Consider the following 18,080-nt stretch of genomic DNA (forward strand, 5'->3'; position numbering starts at 1 on the left):
AAGGATTAGGAATAGAAGCAAAGGTATTTTGTTGTTGTTGTTTGTTTTTTAAGATTTATTTATTATTTATACAATATTTTGCCTGCACGCCAGATCTTACTTACTAAAGATGGTTATGAGCCACCATGTGGTTACTGGGAATTGAACTCAGGACCTTTGGAAGAACAGCAAGTGTTTTTAACCTCTGAGCCATCTCTCCAGCCTTTCCTTTTAAACAGATTTTAACACAACTCACCACCTGCCCAGTGTCCTGCAGAAGTTTTTGAAAAGTATTTAACTGTGACTTGGACTCATAAAAAAGTTTTATAAAGCCACAAAACAAGTAAAATGAGAAAGAACTCTTGCTCTAAAAATAGTGAAACAAGTGCGTCTGCCGGTGAGACCAGTTGATGGCACTGCAGGGAATGGCCTGTCTTAGTTAGGTTCTCCATTGCTATGACAAAAGACCAGAGCCGAGGAGAAGAAATAGTTCATTTCAGAGGGTGAGTCCATGACCATCACAACGGGAGGATGCCCACCAATGTGGGCACGCATGGTACTGGAGTAGTAGCAGAGAGCTCACAGCTCAGCCCATAAACAGTAGAGAGAGACAGATAGGAAAAGAGACAATGAGAGATAGTCATAATGAGAGTCCATTCCCAGTGACAAACCTCCCCCAATAAAGCCATACCTCCTAATCCTTCCCAAACAGTTCCACCAACTGGAGAGCAAGCGTTCAGATATAGGAGTCCATGGGGCCATTTTCATTCAAACACCACATGATTCAAAAAATTTAAAAAGGCAGCTGTTTGGCAGTCCAAAGATACAAAGAACTGCAGAAAACCTATGTTGGTAGCATCGTGTTGGTGATTTGTTGGTATTGTTATTTGAAAGAACCATATACTTGTACAGGTTAAAACAACTGAGGGAATATGCTAAATCTGTTAGGAACCAAGATTGTCAGCATAAGAGAAAAAGAAAAGATAAATATAAAATCAAAGAAATAAAACTCAAACACTCCTAAATCTCAAGTGAAGACTGAACACATGTGGTCCCCAGGATCAGAGAGGCTTAGCAGGCGCATCAGTGGGAGCACATAGTGGCATGTGACCACGGCTGCAAGCTCCCACATCGGAGTGCCCACAGCGGCAAGAGTCCTAAGGCCTCAAGATCCCACTTCCCACAAAATAAGCCAGAACTGCTGAGATAAACAGTTGCAGGTGGCAGCAAAGAAGGTTCAAGATGAGTAGAGAACACCTACAAGACCAGAAAGCAAGAAGGACAAGCTTTGCCACAGGCCAAACACGGTAGCTAGCAGTCAGGAGGCTGTGCTGGCCAGAAGTGGTGTTGACCATCTCTAAGAACACCTGAAACACAATTCAATTTGTGAGTAACAACTGGTCATAACCCAAGTGATGGTAGAACCATATGGCTGAGAACTTGAAAACTTATAGAAATAAACGCTCAGGCATGTGTTTATCTAATTTTCCTATTTGAACTGTCCTTTAGGGTAAGCAAATACTGATACAATAATACAGAAACATTTCAGTTACTCAAGGAAGAATGCATGACAAAGTTAGAACAGTAGCACTCTGCAGGCTCTAGCGACTGAGCAGAGCCGCGGCTGCTGACAAGGACACACACCAACACTGAGTGTGCACAGGAAGCCAGGGGCCAGCCTCCACATGTACCCACCTGCCACATGTTCAGTGCCAATGGCCAAAGCCAGGCAGGGAAAGCGCTGGCCGCAGGACAATCAGCCTAAACTTTACAGCACACAATGTCCAGGGGAACTGGGTGGGAAAGACTATAATGAATAAGGAGATTCACTGGCTACTAGCCCTACTTCACAAACTGAGAGAACTGTTAGCTGTAGGGATGAGTGGCACTGTGAGGACACTGCAATCAGAAATGAAACTTAAGTGACAGTTCTCTTGCTACTTTTCTTTTTTTTTTTTTTTTTTTTTTGGGGGGGGGGGTGGTCCGAGACATGGTTTCTCTGTGTAACAAAGGCCTGGCTGTCCTGGACTGGATTTGTAGACCAGGCTGCCCTGCTGCCCTGCAACCCAGAGATCTACCCGCCTCTGCTTCCTGAGTGTTAGGATTAAAGGCATGCACCACCACACCTGGCTTCTGGCTACTTTTTAACTGATCAAAAGTAGCCATGTATTAACTCTCATTTTGCAAATACCTCAACCCCCCCCCCCCTTTATTTAATCTTAATGCTATAACATTTTATAGATTCTTCATTCCAAGTGTAAAATGTCATAATCACAGATTAGAGATTAAAAGTGTTATTTTTTCCTCTTTCAAGTCCCTAGATAAAGATGGCTAAAGAGCCAAAGGCATAGTCCCCTCGTGGCACAGTGGCCAGCAGGTGGATAGGAGGCATTCTTCTGGAGTGGGATGCAGCAGTAAGAGCTGGCAAGGCAACATGGCTGTTCTTGTTTTTGAAAGTTATTAAATCATTCCTGAGTCCCAGAGGCCCTGGCCATTGTGATCACAGTGTAATGCTGGCTTTAAAAAACTGAAAGAGGGCTTCAGAGATGGTCCAGTGGTTAGGAGCTAGACCTCTTTTATAGAGGTCCTGAGTTTGGGTCTCAGGACTTCATCATGTGGCTCACAAGTGCCTGTACTTCCAGCTTCACTGGACCTTTCATCCTCTTCTGGACCCCACAGATGTCCTGCACTCTGACACACAAACCCCAGAACACACACACATACAGGCATGTATACGCGCTTGCACACACCCATACACACACACAATAAATCTTAAAAAAAAAAAAAAAAGAAAGAAAGAAAAGAAAGCTGGAAGATATGGTCAAGCACAAAGCAAATAAGGGGCACATCTGCAGTCCCTCAACACAACTGCCTAAGACTGAAATCACTATGGCTGAAAACCATGTTCAGCATGTTCTGTATCTACATTATCTTATACAAAGCTAAGAAGGTAGCAGCTTTGTATAAGATAGAAAGAAGGGAGAAATGGGTAGAAAGAAGCCTGACCATATTAAAAATTCCTAGCAGCATACCTGTGTCATACGCTGTAAGGTGGTCTAGGAAAGCTCAGGAGTGAGGGAGAAGCTTCCACAAAGCCGTTGGAGCAGTGCCAGCCTTATCCTTCAAGTAATGGGGACCCTGTACCTGGAATCAAGAGGAAGGCCTGGTCAGCTCTCATCTGGAAAATGTTAAAGCTTTAAAAGCAGAATTTCAAAGCATACATTCTTATAAAATGATGAAGCTCAAGGTAAGTATTTTTAACCATTCTATACACACATGTACTATAATTTTTCTACACTTTAAAAATCACAGCATGCATTATAAAGTCAGGTTCATTTTTCCTTTGAATCCTTTTTATGCTAAACTATTACAGACAGCAAAGTTCTGAGAACATCCACATGGTGTTGCTATGGTGATTACACAGAAAGCCTAGCTACAACCCTAGCCAAGAATGGAGCGTTGCCAGAACTCCAGAAATACTGAATACCTTGCTCTGATCTCAATGCTTTTGCATCCTCTAAGAAACCACTATCTTAACTTTCATGGTTGTATTTCTTTGCTTTTCTTAATACAGTTAAAACCCAGCTGAACAACCCTATTGGGGTTTTCTTTCTTTATTTTTGCTTGCTACCGAATTTTATACAAATAGAATTATATTTTGTGTATGTACACCAGACTGGTCTCAATCTTAAAGAGATCTGCCTGTCTCTGCTTCCCAAGTACTGGGATTAAAAGCCACCACCCCTAACTGTGCTGCATATATTCTCATTTTGTTTTTATTGCTGCAGCTATGATTTGTTTCCAATATCATATAATACTGGGGTATGGATACACAGCTTAGCTACCCAGTCCTTGGTCCAAAGTCCCTGCTTCAGAGAAAATATGAGCCCCGTAAGACCTCTCTGCTACATCTACTTCAAACACATAGCTACATATTTCTCTGGTGCACACATACATTTAGAAGAGTGAGTTCTGTATCAGGCAAGTCCATAATTCAACATCTTCTACAGAAAGCCAAGCATTTCTCAAGGCAGCTATAATAATTTGCACTCCTAGAAGAACATGAAAGGATTTGTTGTTCATTTTTCCAACTAATCAGTGTATTAATCCTTCTAACGAAACAATGGTATCCTTATGAATCCTTTTCTTAAAAAAGATCTATTTATTTATTTATTTATTTATTTGTTTGTTTGTTTATTATGCAATGTTTTATCTGCATGTACAGCTGCATACCAGAAGAGGGTACCAGATTTCATTATAGATGGTTGTGAACCACCAGGCGGTTACTGGGAATTGAACTGAGGACCTCTGGAAGAGCAGACAGTGCTCTTAACCTCTGAGCCATCTCTCCAGCCCCTTCTTATGAATTCTTAACACAAAGTTTAGGTTATTTGAATAAATTTTATAATAACTTACACCTGGTGATCACTGCATAGAAATTTAATTCTACAACTAAGGATGTTCAGGTTCTTGCACCCCAATATATCACCAAACTTGACTTCCCACTCTGGGCACCAGTTTCCAGGCTTTGGGCCTACAAAGGTACTTGTCTGCCCACTCTCTGAACATGGCCTAAGTTAAAATTTATGGAGTTTTTACTTAAAGAGACTGTTTCCCACAGGACTTGAACATAACATAAAGAAGCCTGCAGTTGACAGTGTGTTCAGCCAACCCTGGGTAAAATGTTGCCTTGAGAACAAAGAGAACCCAGAGGACCATGCAGGAAAGAGCCTAACCTGGCTGGAGTAGGCACGGATGGCCTACCTAATGTTAAAACTGCAATATGCAGTTTTAATTTAATGCAGTCTACCTAAAATATCTTCTAGCTTCCACTAATGCTCTTTAACCATGAGTTATGTGAAAACATTATTTATTTTTGAAATGAGCCTCACTACGTGGGCCCGGCTTGCCTAGAATTGACTGTGCAGATGAGGCTGACCAGAGACTTGCAGCAATCTTCTCCTCCTGCTTCCCAAGTAGTGGCATGACAGGTGTGTACCGTCATGCCCCACAAAAGTTTGTTCTTAAACTTTTAGTATTTTACAATTACCTTCTTATTCCTGATTTATAACTTCACAGAGGTCATATGTTACAATATGTATTACAACAGTGCTTTGAAATGTACTGACACTGATTTGAACTGCAAGACTGGCCAGTTCTTATAAATATTTTTTCATATTTGAAAGATAACTATGGTGCTTTTAAAAAAAGATATATACGTAACATCAAACCAGAGATTTAGATGCTAGTTACATTTACTTTGTTTACTTGTTCTATCATGATAAAGCAAAATCTTTATCATGATTAGGAATGTGCCCAGATTTCTTAGAACTGATTTCAGTGTCTACTTGTCCATTCTGAAATTATGCTGTTAGGTTTATCCACATTTATAATTTGTTTTGCTCTAAATGAAACTTTTAGCATTACAAACTGGAAAGCTTAATAAGGCCTCAAGTAATCCCTCAGCCTTCTGGCACACAGATACAAGCCCACCCACAGTCCTGTTGGTTCATTAGCCAAGTTCTGTGAAATATAAGCTAGTGAAATATAAGCATAAGCAATGTATGCCATGTTCAGGCCTGGCCTAAACTACGTAGATTTCTCTGCCCTCTTCCCCAGGTGAGGCGATCCCGCAGAGCATGCAAAGGTTCTAAAAGATGGTAAAATGGAGAGGCAGAAAAAACTGAACTGGGTTGGTGAGAAGGCACAGGGTAAATAAAGGCACTCAAGGTGCAAGCCTGATAACCGTAGTTGTGATCCCGGGGACCTATGCAAAGGCTGAAGGAGAGAAACAAGCCAAGTTGTCTTCTGATCCCCACACGCTTTCTACGGCAAACCTGCCCTCACACCCCCGCCCCCACAGGACCTCCATGTGACAGGAAATGAGCGCATCAAGAAGCTGCTGAGATGGTGACACCCTCACTCACGGTAGTGTCTGCCAGGGTGTGCATTTTACTTCACTTTCTACAGTTGTGCATCTGGTTAGTGTTTGCATAGTGTGTTTTCCTTGATTTTGATTTTCACATTCTGAATTCTTATGCCCTAGAAGGGTCCCTAGTTGAGCACAACTGACTAAATTTCTTAAAATCCCAATTTAATACTTCTGTATTTTAATTAGAACCCTTAATCCATTTACACCAGCAATGACTGCTCATATTTGGGTTTCAATCCGCTCTTTTTACACAGGGCTCTGCTGCTTTTTTTTTTTGATTAGTTGCCATTCCTGCCCCTGTTTCTTAGTCACAGAGGTTAAGTAGTCTCTTTCATTTGAGTTATTACTTGAAACTATGACAGTCGTCTATCTCTAATACTGAACTTTTGTATTGTCTGAGATAGGTTTTTTTTTTAAATTCTTTAAGAATTTATTTATTTTTGAGTATTCTATCTGCATGTATACCTGCATGCCAGAAGAGGGCATCAGATTCTAGTACAGATGGTTGTGAACCAACCAAGTCGTTGTTGGGACTTGAACTCAGGATCTCTGGTGGAGCAGACAGTGCTCTTTTTCACTGAGCCATCTTTTCAGCTCCTGAGACAGGGTTTTCTGTAGTCCACATTGATGTCAACCTCAACTATGTAGCTGAGAATGAACTTGAACTCCTGATCCTCCTGCCTTCAGCCTGACACCTTTCATGACATGAACATTTAACCACGACCATTTCAAGACACCTCAGTACCCACCCAGATCCCTCCTTTCCTCTCCCTCTTTACTGACATGCAAGGCATATTTTATCTGTCTTCTGCCTTCTGTGTTTTCTATTTTCCATTTCTACATCACTGTGACTTTTCTCTTTTACTCTATTACTCCAGTTGGTCACAATCAATTTTTCAGTTTTAAACTAACCTTTCATTCCTAAGATAAACTTCTCCTGGCCATTATGGAATAACCTTTTTATCTGTTGCTATGTAGATTTGATTTGCCAAATGAATGGGGTTTTTTTTGTTTTGTTTTGTTTTGTTTTGTTTTGTGTGTGTGTTTTACAGATCTGTCATGGAAATTTGTCTTCACTATGTCTTGTCTGGTCTTATAATTAGGACAGTGCCAGCTTTGCAGAATTTATTAGAAAACATTTCTATTCTATTTTTTGAAAAAAGCTTTTGTCTAGTTAATATTTTTCTCTCCTTAGATTTAGTTTACGTTTATAAATGTTTTGCCTGCATGTATATATGGGCATTATGTGCATGCTTGATACCTACAGAGGTCTGAAGAGGACATTAGCTCCCCTAGAATCTGAGTTATAGATGGTCATGAGGCACCGGGTGGGTGTTGAAAGTGAACCCAGGTCCTCTGCAAGAGTAACAAATGCTCTAACAACTAAGCCAGATCTCCAGTCCCCATATTCTTTCTCTTAAACATTTTATATAATACAACCAGTAAAACATTGTGTACATAGTCTTCTTTCAGGTAATTTCAATAAAATTAAGTTTTGTTTTTTTGTTTGTTTGTTTGTTTTTCAAGACAGGGTTTCTCTGTGTAGCCCTGGCTGTCCTAGACTTGCTCTGCAGACCAGGCTGGCATCGAACTCACAGAGATCCTCCTGCCTCTGCCTCCCTGAGTGCTGGAATTAAAGGCTCCTGGCCAAGTTCTTCATCAAAACATTTAAATTACATTTATTTAGTGTGTGTGTGGACGCACATGTGCCAAGGATCGTGTGTGGGAGTCGGAAGACACCTGCAGAGCTGGCTGTCTACTTCCACCACGTGAGCACCAGAGACTGAATTCTGAGGTCCTCAGTCTTTGTAAGCTGTGCTATCGTACTAGCCCTAAATATACGCTTTCAAATTAATAAATATACAGATTATATACATTTGTCAAACTGTTGGCATAAAGATATTTGTATTCTCATTCTTTGGCATGTGATCTATGGTGGTGTCCCATTTTATATTTCTGATGTTGGCAATTAATGATTTTTTTTCCCTGAAGAAATATTTCCATGATAATAACATGCATCTTCAACTTTTCACAGTATAGAGCCTTAATAGTTCTACAGCTAGGCATAGGGGCACATGCCTCTAATCCCAGTGTTCAAGAAGCTGAGATCACAGACTCCATGTCAGTCTAAGATACATGGAAACTGTCTCAAAAAGCAAAACCTTATGAACTCTATACTTGGATCTTCTTCCCTCCATCTTCTGTGTCATCACTTATTTTACCTCTACAAGTGTTAGAAGTTCCAAAATACATTATTTTTCATCTTAAATAGTAATTTTCTTTTTGTTTTTTCGAGGCAGGATTACGCTGTGTAGCCCTATCTGTCCTGGAACTCACTCTGTAGACCAGGCTGGCCTGAACTCATAGAGATCGGCCTGTCTCAGCCTTCTGAGTGCTGGGATTAAAGGCGAATCAAACCCTTTCTGGACTTTTTTGGGTTCCTACCATTCTCTTACAAAAGCTTCCACATTGTCTTATCTTTCTACCTGAATGTTCCTTGGTATTTTTTGTAGAGTAATTCTGCTGGCAATAGTGTTAGTCTTTCTTTACAGTTGTTGGGGTTTCTTATTTGTTTTTGTTTTTAAGATAGTGTCTCACTATGTAGCCCCAGTTGGCCTTGAACTTGCAATCCTCCTGCCTCAGACTCTTCTGTGCTCAGGTTATGGGTACCATGCCAGACAGAATTTTTGTTTTTTTGTTTTTTTTTTCTTCTTGGGCTGTGTGTGCTATAACTAAGATATGTCCTGAGTCCCAGGTCCTTTGTTAATTTTTCCTGGACTAAAAATCCCTCTCTTCATTTTAGAAAGATCTTTTTGCCAGGTGCAAAACTTGAAGTTAAGATTTGGAATTAAGGTTTTGGTTTTCTTTCAGTATTTCACACATAAGTCTTCTGCCTTACAAAAGATCTGACCAGATAAACGCTGTTCAAATTACCTTAGTTCCCTTATAAAATAGCATTTCTAATAAGTGCTTAAGATCAGTCCTTTTTTTTTCTAAAAAACAAACAAACAAAAAACAAAAGCAAAAACCTTTACTTTATGTGTGTGCATGATTTACCTTATGTATACATGTATACCACGTACATCCCTGTTACACACAGAGGATCCCCTGGAGCCAGACTCACAGGTACTCGTGAGCTACCTGACACAGTGCCTGGGACGTCTCCAGTCCTCTCAAAGAGCAGCCACTGCTCTTACGTCACTGAGCCATCTCTCCAGATCCCACCAAACGCTTCCATACACTACTAAATCCTAGATCTGACTGTACGATCCTCTCCCCTGGAGTGACAGAGATTGAACACTGGGCCTCATGCACACTGGTCAAGCACTCCACCATTGAGCTACACCCCTTTCCTAGTACTATGAAACTTGCTGCTTTCTCTAATACAATGAGCTGTTCCTTTGTTTTTGTTGAGTTTTTCTGTGGTGGTGGGAATCAAACTTGGAGCCCTTTCCACATGAAGCACTTTTTCTCCCACTGTGCCAGCCCCAGCCGTTACCACATATCTTTTTAAGTTCCTGGGCTTTGTTCTTAGAATACAGATAAATTACCTCATAGAGGTGGCTAGAGAAAACCTGAAGCAACTTACTTCACAGCTAAAGCGCCCTACAGATTATATCTTTCTGAGCTAGCTACCCACTGCCCTAGGTGAAAAGCTGCTCTGTACCCCACTAACAGTGAAAAGGCAGTCCTTAAAGGATTTAACTAGCGCCTGTTATGATGGTCTGCTCTTTCTGGCTCTGAGGTATGTCGGCTGCGTGTGGTAATCAGGCAAGACTTCAGGGTCACTGTGCAGCCCTGTAGTTCTAACCCTCTTCCCACTTTGCTGAGACAGGAGGACTCTGGCTTCTCCCATCCGTCACCTGAAGTGTGGACACTGACCCTGAATCTGGTAAAAGCTACCCAAAGGTCAGACTCATTCTGCTGCTGCTTTTCTAATGAAGGTTAGTTGGAACAAATCTACACTTGTTCATTTACATTCTTGCTGTCAAAGAGGAAGCACAAGTGATGGAAGAATGGTCAAGACAGAAACCAAGAGGTTTGACAAGCCCAGGATGTTTGTTCTTGCTCCATGCCCTTTACAAAGGAAAACACAGTGCTGGCTCTGGGGAGTGAGCGAGGTACGACAGAGTGCATTCACATGGTTCCATTTCAGGGGACACTGTCCTAGTCTGCCCTGTACAAATATCTAAAAGCTATTGTCTCTCACAGTCTGACTGGTTTCTAAGTTGTTTAAGATGGCCTGTTCTGGATTTGGGTGAAGTAGAAGACTTGCCTCAGGCACAAATTTTAAGGGAATATGTAAAAAGGATAGTAACAGAGAACATCAAAATAAATGCGGAAGGCCCTAAGGAACAACATACCAAAATTTTATATACAATACCAGTCACAGTACTATTTGAGAAAAAAAAAATCAAAACTAATATTATCTTTATCTAAAATGCTTATTTTTCAACACAGATTTCATTTAATTTTATTTTTTTACGTATTACATTAAAATGTCATTAATTTTAATTACTAACGTTTTGGTGTCCCCTTAAATTCTATTCTATTTGCCTCCCTGGACCTGGAAGTGAACTAGTCCCTGTTATTCCATCATAGGGCAAACAGGAAGTGTCCAGAAATAATTCTCCCATTAAGCAGAATCAAGACCAATGGCAACAGGAATCATCAGTGTTTTTCTTCTTACTGATGTCTTGGATAAAGAATGCTCCTATTCTTTGCAGCCAATGGTCACATATATGTGCGCATGTTTCCACCCTATCAAAGGCAATTATCAAACAGATATAAATTAGTTTTAAAAAGCACTTTGCAGGCAGGGTATTACTAAGAGAATTTAAACTTTCCTATAACCATGAAATATAGGCACACAAGCATGGCTGTAAATAAAGCAAAATGCAGTCAGGTGGGATTTAGGTAACATCTTAGTCACTGTTCTATTGCCATGAGAAGATATCATGACCACACAACTTTTTTTTTTTTAAGATATATTTATTATTTATACAGTATCCTGCCTGCACATGGGCCAGCTGGCCAGAAGAGGGCACCAGATCTCATTATAGATGGTTATGAGCCACCGTGTGGTTGCTGGGAATTGAACTCAGGATCTCTGGAAGAACAGTCAGTGCTCTTAACCTCTGAGCCCCACACTCTTAAAAGCACTTAATTAACAAAAATCTGCGGGCCTGCCTACAGTTTCAGGTAAGTCCTTTATCATGATGATGGGGAGCATCGCAGAGGAGAGAGAAAGACAGGAAGAGAGAGGTAGGGAGAGGGACGGAGAGAGAGAAAGAGAGTGGGAGGGGAGAAGGAAGAGAGACCTTAAAGCCCACCCCTAGTGACATACTTCCTCCAACAAGAAATTCTGACAATTCTTTCCAATGTGCCACTCCCTGGTGACTAAAGCATTCACATAAGCATTATGAGCATATGGGGCCACACTTAATAAACCACCAGAGGCATAATTTACCTCAGACTATGAGAAACAGCAAGCAGCCACCTGGCACTCACATCACGCATTACTGACTGTGACGTCTCAATGCCTAGTCTCATCAGTTCAAATATAAGCAAAGAAACTGAAAAACTTACTGTATTGGTTTTACAGAATAACTAAAGTTCTGAAATCAACCATCTCCTCTCCCAAATAGTCCCATCTCCTAATTCCACTGAAAAGCATTTAGTAGGCAAAAAAAAAAAAAAAAAAAAAGTCATCTATCTAAATAAGAACCAAGGAACTCTCACTCAGTTCCCACATATTTTCTACATTATTTATTCCTTTTCCAAGGCACAATGCAAAAGATGTTTTCAAATATTCTGTCAGCACTCCTTTATACAAATAAAATAGCTAAGTTAAATTTTGTTGGAAAAGTATGAGGGAAAAAGGTTGAAGACAGTTTAGACAGTTACTAAGCAAGTCTAGGAAAGACCTGGCGCAGCAGGCTTCCCTGGAAGACAAAAGGCACAATAGGCAGTGTGGCATGGCCAGGCCCACCCTGGCAAGCCAGGCACCAGCAGGAAACCCAGCACCCACTATTTTTTTTTTTTTTTGAATGCCAATACTTTTTACTTGGTCTAGTATTTAGAGGAAAACAAAACTTAAAAGGACTGCCTATAAATCAGAATGCCAAATGCTCTGGGCAGGTTTTACTAGTTTTTAAAAACTACCTCATCCTCTTCAACTCTGTATTTGAATGCAAATCCAAGAGAAGAGTAACGAGGAAGGACTTGCACAGGACATAAAAAGTCATTTATTCCAATGAGGAAGAAAACAGAAGTAATCAATAATTTGAAAAACCAGTAAAGTTAGTCATGGAAAAAAGATTTCTTGGTTGGACCTAAAAACCTCTGAGAAAATATTATAAAGGAAAGTGTTAACATAGACCTCACATCACCCTAAAATATAATGAGTGTCTGTCCATGTTGGAGACACTATAAAGAAGAGAGTAAGGACAGAGGTCCTGTATTCAACAACTGATTGGCCAAGAAGGGGGACAGCCCAGTTCCCAGATGTACAACATGAAAACTACCAAAGGAAGATACAATACAGAGCAATGACTCCTATGCATAGAGCTATAGGTATAGAGCTCACAAAGAAGACATGTAGCATAACTAAAGTATATACAGAAATTAACCATTTTCTCTAATCCTCAGATTAAAAAAAAAAAAAAGATTTATTTATTTAATATGTATTCAGTGTTCTGCCTGCATGTACAGCTGCAGGTCAGAAGAGGGCACTAGATCTCATTATAGATGGTTGTGAGCCACCATATGGGTACTAGGAACTGAACTCAGGACCTTTGGAAAAGCAGCCAGTGCTCTTAACCTCTGAGCCATCTCTCCAGCTCCCTAATCCTCAGATTTGAAAATAATACACACAGGTAAATGGAGTAAGAAAAAGTCAATGTGTCGGGCACAGTGGCACACGACAACAGTCCCAGCACTCTTAAAGGCAGAAGCAGGCAATCTCTGTAAGTTCAAGACAGGCATGGTCTACAAAGCTAGTCCAGAATAGCCAAGGCAACCCAGAAAAACCCTGCCTTGGGGAAGAAAAAGAGAGAAAGAAAAGTATTAGATATCACATTTCAGAAAGCATGAGTTTTATATCATCTAGGTAGGTGTGTGTAAGTGTAGGACATGTACACAGCGACTCATAAATGACTGGGTGAATTGGGGAGGTTATACTCTTAAGCTTAGAAAATGTGTTTGCTGAAAGGTTACTTCTCATGGCTGGGCAGATGGCTCAATGGGTAAGACTGTTTGCTATACCAGCATGAAAATCTGGGTTTGAATCTCCAGTATCCACATAAATAGTTGGGTATGGCCATACATGCCTGCAACTCACACCTACCATTGGCAAACTCTGGAGACTGCTGGCCAGCCAGTCTGGCTAAAAATACAGTTTAAGGTCCAGCAAAAGACCCTGTCTCCAGGGAATAAAGCAGAGAGGACGACACCCAACATCTTACTCTGGCTTCCACTTGGCCATACATGGGCATACATGTCTGCACAAACCACCCCATCTCTCCCAGCACCTCTTCATAAAACAAACAAGAAAAAAAAGGAAGGACACCCCTCATCTTTTCCAAGCACAAAATGAAACTTCTATGTCAAATGACCACATGATATAAAATGGTATTTTTAAATCACCTTTATTAAAGGTGATGTATAGTTGCTTTTCTTGACTTTTTTAAACTTTTTTGTTTGCTGTTTTATTGTATGTTGCAGCCAGTGTAAATAAACCTGGCCTTTAATCCCAGCACTTGGGGAGGCAGAGGCAGGCAGATCTCTAAGTTCAAGGCTAGTCTGGGCTACATAGTAAGTTCCAGAACAGCCAGGGCTACCAAGACCCTGTCTTAAAAACAAACAAAGAAGTTAAACCTTGTCAAACAGAAATCCATGAACATTCAGAGAGGTAGATGATAAAAACTGACAAGATTATAGGCCAAGCATTTCCTACAGACTTCAGATTTATTCTCTTGAATATTCACTTGACTCTGAAAAGTGCTTTGAAAAACCTCTGAAAAATGTGACTACACAAAGAAGCAGATTTTCTGGGCTAACAGGATTTACATAAGAAGACATTTCAGTCAACAGAGGGTCATGTTGAACATTCTGCAGATAGAACTGCTTTGCATCTGCAACTGCCAGGGAAACCTTCATGCGCCTGAGTCTGGCCTTCTTTGAGCCACCTTCTCTGTGGTGGCAATGCTGGAGGGACCCAACATAAGGCTCAGGACAATGTACTAGTGAGGGGCACCAGGTGCCTTTTTTGAGTCAGGGTCCCACTCTGTAGCCTTGGCTGCCCTGGAACTATTTCTACATAGACCAGGCTGATGCCCTCCACCTTGTCCCAAGGGCTGGGATTAAAGATGTTCTTAAACAAACCATGTATCAAAAACTTGCTCTAAGTTGATATTACCAACAGTATTTTAGATGAGCAAACTTGAAAGTAGGAAACAATTAAACAAGTTTAAAGACAGCTGCTCTAGTGGTCACACTGACCATGATGATGATGATGGTAACAATACTATCTTCAGAAAGAGGAAAGCACTGTTGAGGAATCACAGGTTCTAAGATAAGGTCCCAAGCCAAGCACATCTCCTGTATTCTGGGCAGTGGGACCTACAACTAGGTCTAAAAGAAAAGACATTCATGGGTTGTGTTGACACATGCCTTTAACCCCAGTACTGTGGAAGGCAGAGGCAAGTGGATCTCTGAGTTCCAGGCCAGCATGGTCTACAGAGCAAGTTCCAGGATGGATGGATGGATGAAAGGGTGGGTGGGTGGGTGGGTGGGTGGGTGGGTGGATGGATGGATGGATGGATAGATAGATAGATATGATAAGAGAAAGAAAGAGGGAAGGAAAGAGAAAAAGGAAGGAAGAAAGGGAGGGAGGGAAGAAGGGTGGGAGGGTAGGAGATCTGCATACAGGCACACATAGTCTTGGGCCAGGCAGGATGGCCAGGAGGTACACACCAAGACCATCACCTGGATTTGACTGTTTTGTACAGTCTGGAATATAAGAGAGGCAACTTTACATGGTGTGACAAACTGGATATCACATTAACACTTTCACAATATTTTAACTCATCCTGGTAAGTACAGACATGGTTTTAATGCTGTGGTACAAATTACTAAAAAATGTTGCAACTTAAAAAAAAAAAACCAACAAGTTTTGGGCCGGGCAGCAGTGGCACACACCTTTAATCCCAGCACTTGGGAGGCAGAGACAGGTGGATCTCTGTGATTTCAAGGTCAACCTGGTCTACAGAACGAGTTCCAGGACAGCCAGGGCTACAAGAGAAACCCTGTCTCAAAACAAAACAAATGAAAAGACAATCCAAAGTCTGGTTCTCTGATCTGCTGAGTCCTCTGAACCTGAAAAACACAGGCCAAGAGCCCTAGAAACAAGCCTCAAAAGCAAGTCTTGTCATCTGCCCTTTCTCCCCAACAATGACTCACAGAAACTACAATTTTTCTTCCCCAAGGCAGGGCACATCAATTATAAACATTACTTTAAACCCCCATTTCTGTTCCAAATCTACTTCATGTGATAGCAGGTCCTAAGACACTCCTGAGTGTCCCCAGGCAGGAGGAGACGGTGATACACACAGAGGACAAGCGGAATCTGCATACACAGGCCTCCTTGGGTTTTCTTCAATTTCCTGACCAAGACCAAGGCCTTTGTTCTTGTCTACACACTGTCCATTATTTCCTAAGCTATATATTAAAAATAAAAGAAAGTATCACAGGCAACATGATTATAAACCTGAAGCCAGTCTAGCCTACAAGACTAAGGTGACTTTCCTGGAGGCTTTGGGTCTCAATTTTTTCCCCTTTGATACGTGGTCTCACTCTGCAACCCAGACGAGCTCACTATGTATGTAGTACAGACTGGTCCTGACCTGTAATAATCCTACCTTAGCCTCCCAGATGCTGGGGTTGCCAGACTTGCCTGGGGCTTATTCTGTAGTCTCAAAGTCTAAGCCAAGCTTCAACCTCCCTAGTACTGGGATTAAAGGCATAAACCACCATGCTCAGCTTGACTCTTGATCCCTGATGTCTCCCGTGGACCTGTAATCCTAACACTTGGGAGGCAGAGGCCAGCCTCTGTGAGGTCGAGTCTAGCCTAGCCTATGGAGTGAGTTCCAAGATAGCCAGGGCTACACTGAGAAACCCTGTCTTGAAATTTTCCTGTCCATTTCTTGTGAAAGTGTTTAGGAGGTTTATGTTCCGGTGTGCACACACGTGCCACTGTGTGTGCCTGAACATCAGAAGACTAGCTGTGTGAGTCAGTTCTCGCTTTCCCCCACCTAGGTTCTAGTAAACAAACTCAGCTCCTCAGGTTTGGCACCTGTTGGGCCATCTTCTTGACCCCGGTCAACGTCCCGTGCTTTCCTTTTGTGAACCCATGTTTTGTTATGGGAATGGCTGCTGTGATCCTTATGGCCTTTTTTCTCTATGGAAAACAGACATCCTAGCTGAACATAAGATACCAACTGAGGAGAACACAAAAAGGATGTGTTCACCAACCTGAGGGTCTAGACTCTTTCAAAAATGTGGAATCCATGAATCTGCTTGTGAAGCATTATTCTCTAACACATGTAGGGCTTATCTGAATATGAAAAGTTAAAATTCCTTGTTGAATGCGACCCTTTTCTCTCTGATTTTGTTTGTTTTTTCAAGACAGGGTCTCACTCTGTAGCCCTGTGCCCTGGAACTCACTGTGTAGACTAGGCTGGTCTCTATCTGCCATTACAGGGATTGCCCAGTATGCTTTGAGACAAGGTGTTACTATGTAGTCCTGGCTGACCTGGAACTCACTAGCTAGGCCAAGCTCACCTCAAACCAACAGATATCTACCTGACTCTGCCTCCTAAATACTGAGGTTAAAGGTGCACACCATCATGCCTGGCTCTTATCTCTATTTTTATAAGTAAAGATGCTATCCTTTAATTATTGTATTTTCTTCTTCGAAACAAAAAAATAATCTTAATAAGATTATTTGCTTCTGAATTGATTTTTAGTGGAAAATAAGCCTCTAATGCTAGAACCGGTCTTATAGAGGTAGACACACAGAACTGACTCACAAATATTTAATTAAATGGCCATTTTCAAAGAAATTGCCCTTTCCTCTTTGGGCCATGCCTTTACTTCTGCTTCTGATGTGATCTTTTAAACAAGTATGTGTGGGAACTGAGGGGCACAAAGTAGGTCAAACAGGTACATGCACACCTGGCAAAGAAAAACTGCCTAGAGGGCAAGGCATAGACCACAGTTCAAGATAATGTGCCATGATGCTGGTCTTTCATTCTTATTTGTCTGCTGACTAAATTAAGAGTTTATAACTTTAGGCTAATAAAACTGTTCTAAAATTAATTAGGATTCTGAATAACTAGGAACAAAACAACCCTGGATACCTCTGTATAACAGGACAGTTTATGCTACTGAAAACACACTTTGGGCCAATGAGATAGCTCAGTGAGTAACAGCACAGCAGCAGAGAAAGAACTTAAGGGATGACTCCGTGACTGACAGCACCTGCTGCTCTCTCAGAGGATCAGGGTTTGGTATCTAGCACCAACATGGCAGCTTATAGCCATCCATAACTCCAGTTCCAGGAAATCCAGTCTCTGTAAGTATCAGCCGTATATACATATCTACACATAGCACCCGCACAAAGAAAAAAAAATTTTAAAAAAGCAAAAACTTATTTTTTTTTTTTTTAAGTAGAAGAAACCAGGAGGTGTGGTGGTGCATGCCTTTAATCCCAGCACTGGAGAGGCAGAGGCAGGCACCTCTGTGAGTTTAAGTCTGGCCCAGTCTTCACAGTGAGTTCTAGGATGACCAGGATGGAGAGACCCTGTCTTTAATCTAAAAAATAAATAAATAAATAAACAAACAAACAAACAAATAAATAAATAAATAGAAAGTTACCTACAATAAAAATCTTACTTTTGGAATTTTTTTATGTGTATGAGTGTTTTACCTGCATATATGTACCTGTACCATATGTAAGCCTGGAGCCCATGGAGTGCTCTGGATCCCCTGGAACTGAAGTTACAGATGGGTATGAGCTGCCCTGTGAGTGGGGAACCGAACCCAGCTTCTCTACTAGAGCAATCAGTGCTCTTAGCCACTAAGCCATCTCTCCAACCCTCTGAAATCT

General features: G+C 41.2%; 1 protein-coding gene across 7 annotated transcripts in view; it reads right to left on the reverse strand.

Annotated features, from left to right (window-relative positions):
* Traf3 (TNF receptor associated factor 3) overlaps positions 1-18,080 on the reverse strand; it is a 102,823-nt gene that overhangs the window by 42,936 nt on the left and 41,807 nt on the right. For 5 of the 7 annotated variants that reach the window (XM_055592864.1, XM_055592869.1, XM_055592862.1 and 2 more), the window contains exons 3-4: positions 3,935-4,031; positions 3,012-3,123 (exon numbers count right to left, since the gene is read on the reverse strand). The gene's annotated coding sequence lies outside the window, so the exon portion shown is untranslated. The remainder of the gene's footprint in view (positions 1-3,011; positions 3,124-3,934; positions 4,032-18,080) is intronic. The other 2 variants (XM_055592863.1, XM_055592865.1) reach the window with 1 other exon arrangement.

The sequence above is a fragment of the Psammomys obesus genome, unplaced genomic scaffold (genome assembly GCF_907164565.1).
Source record: "Psammomys obesus unplaced genomic scaffold, mPsaObe1.curated_primary_1811, whole genome shotgun sequence".
Classification (NCBI taxonomy): Eukaryota; Metazoa; Chordata; class Mammalia; order Rodentia; family Muridae; genus Psammomys; species Psammomys obesus.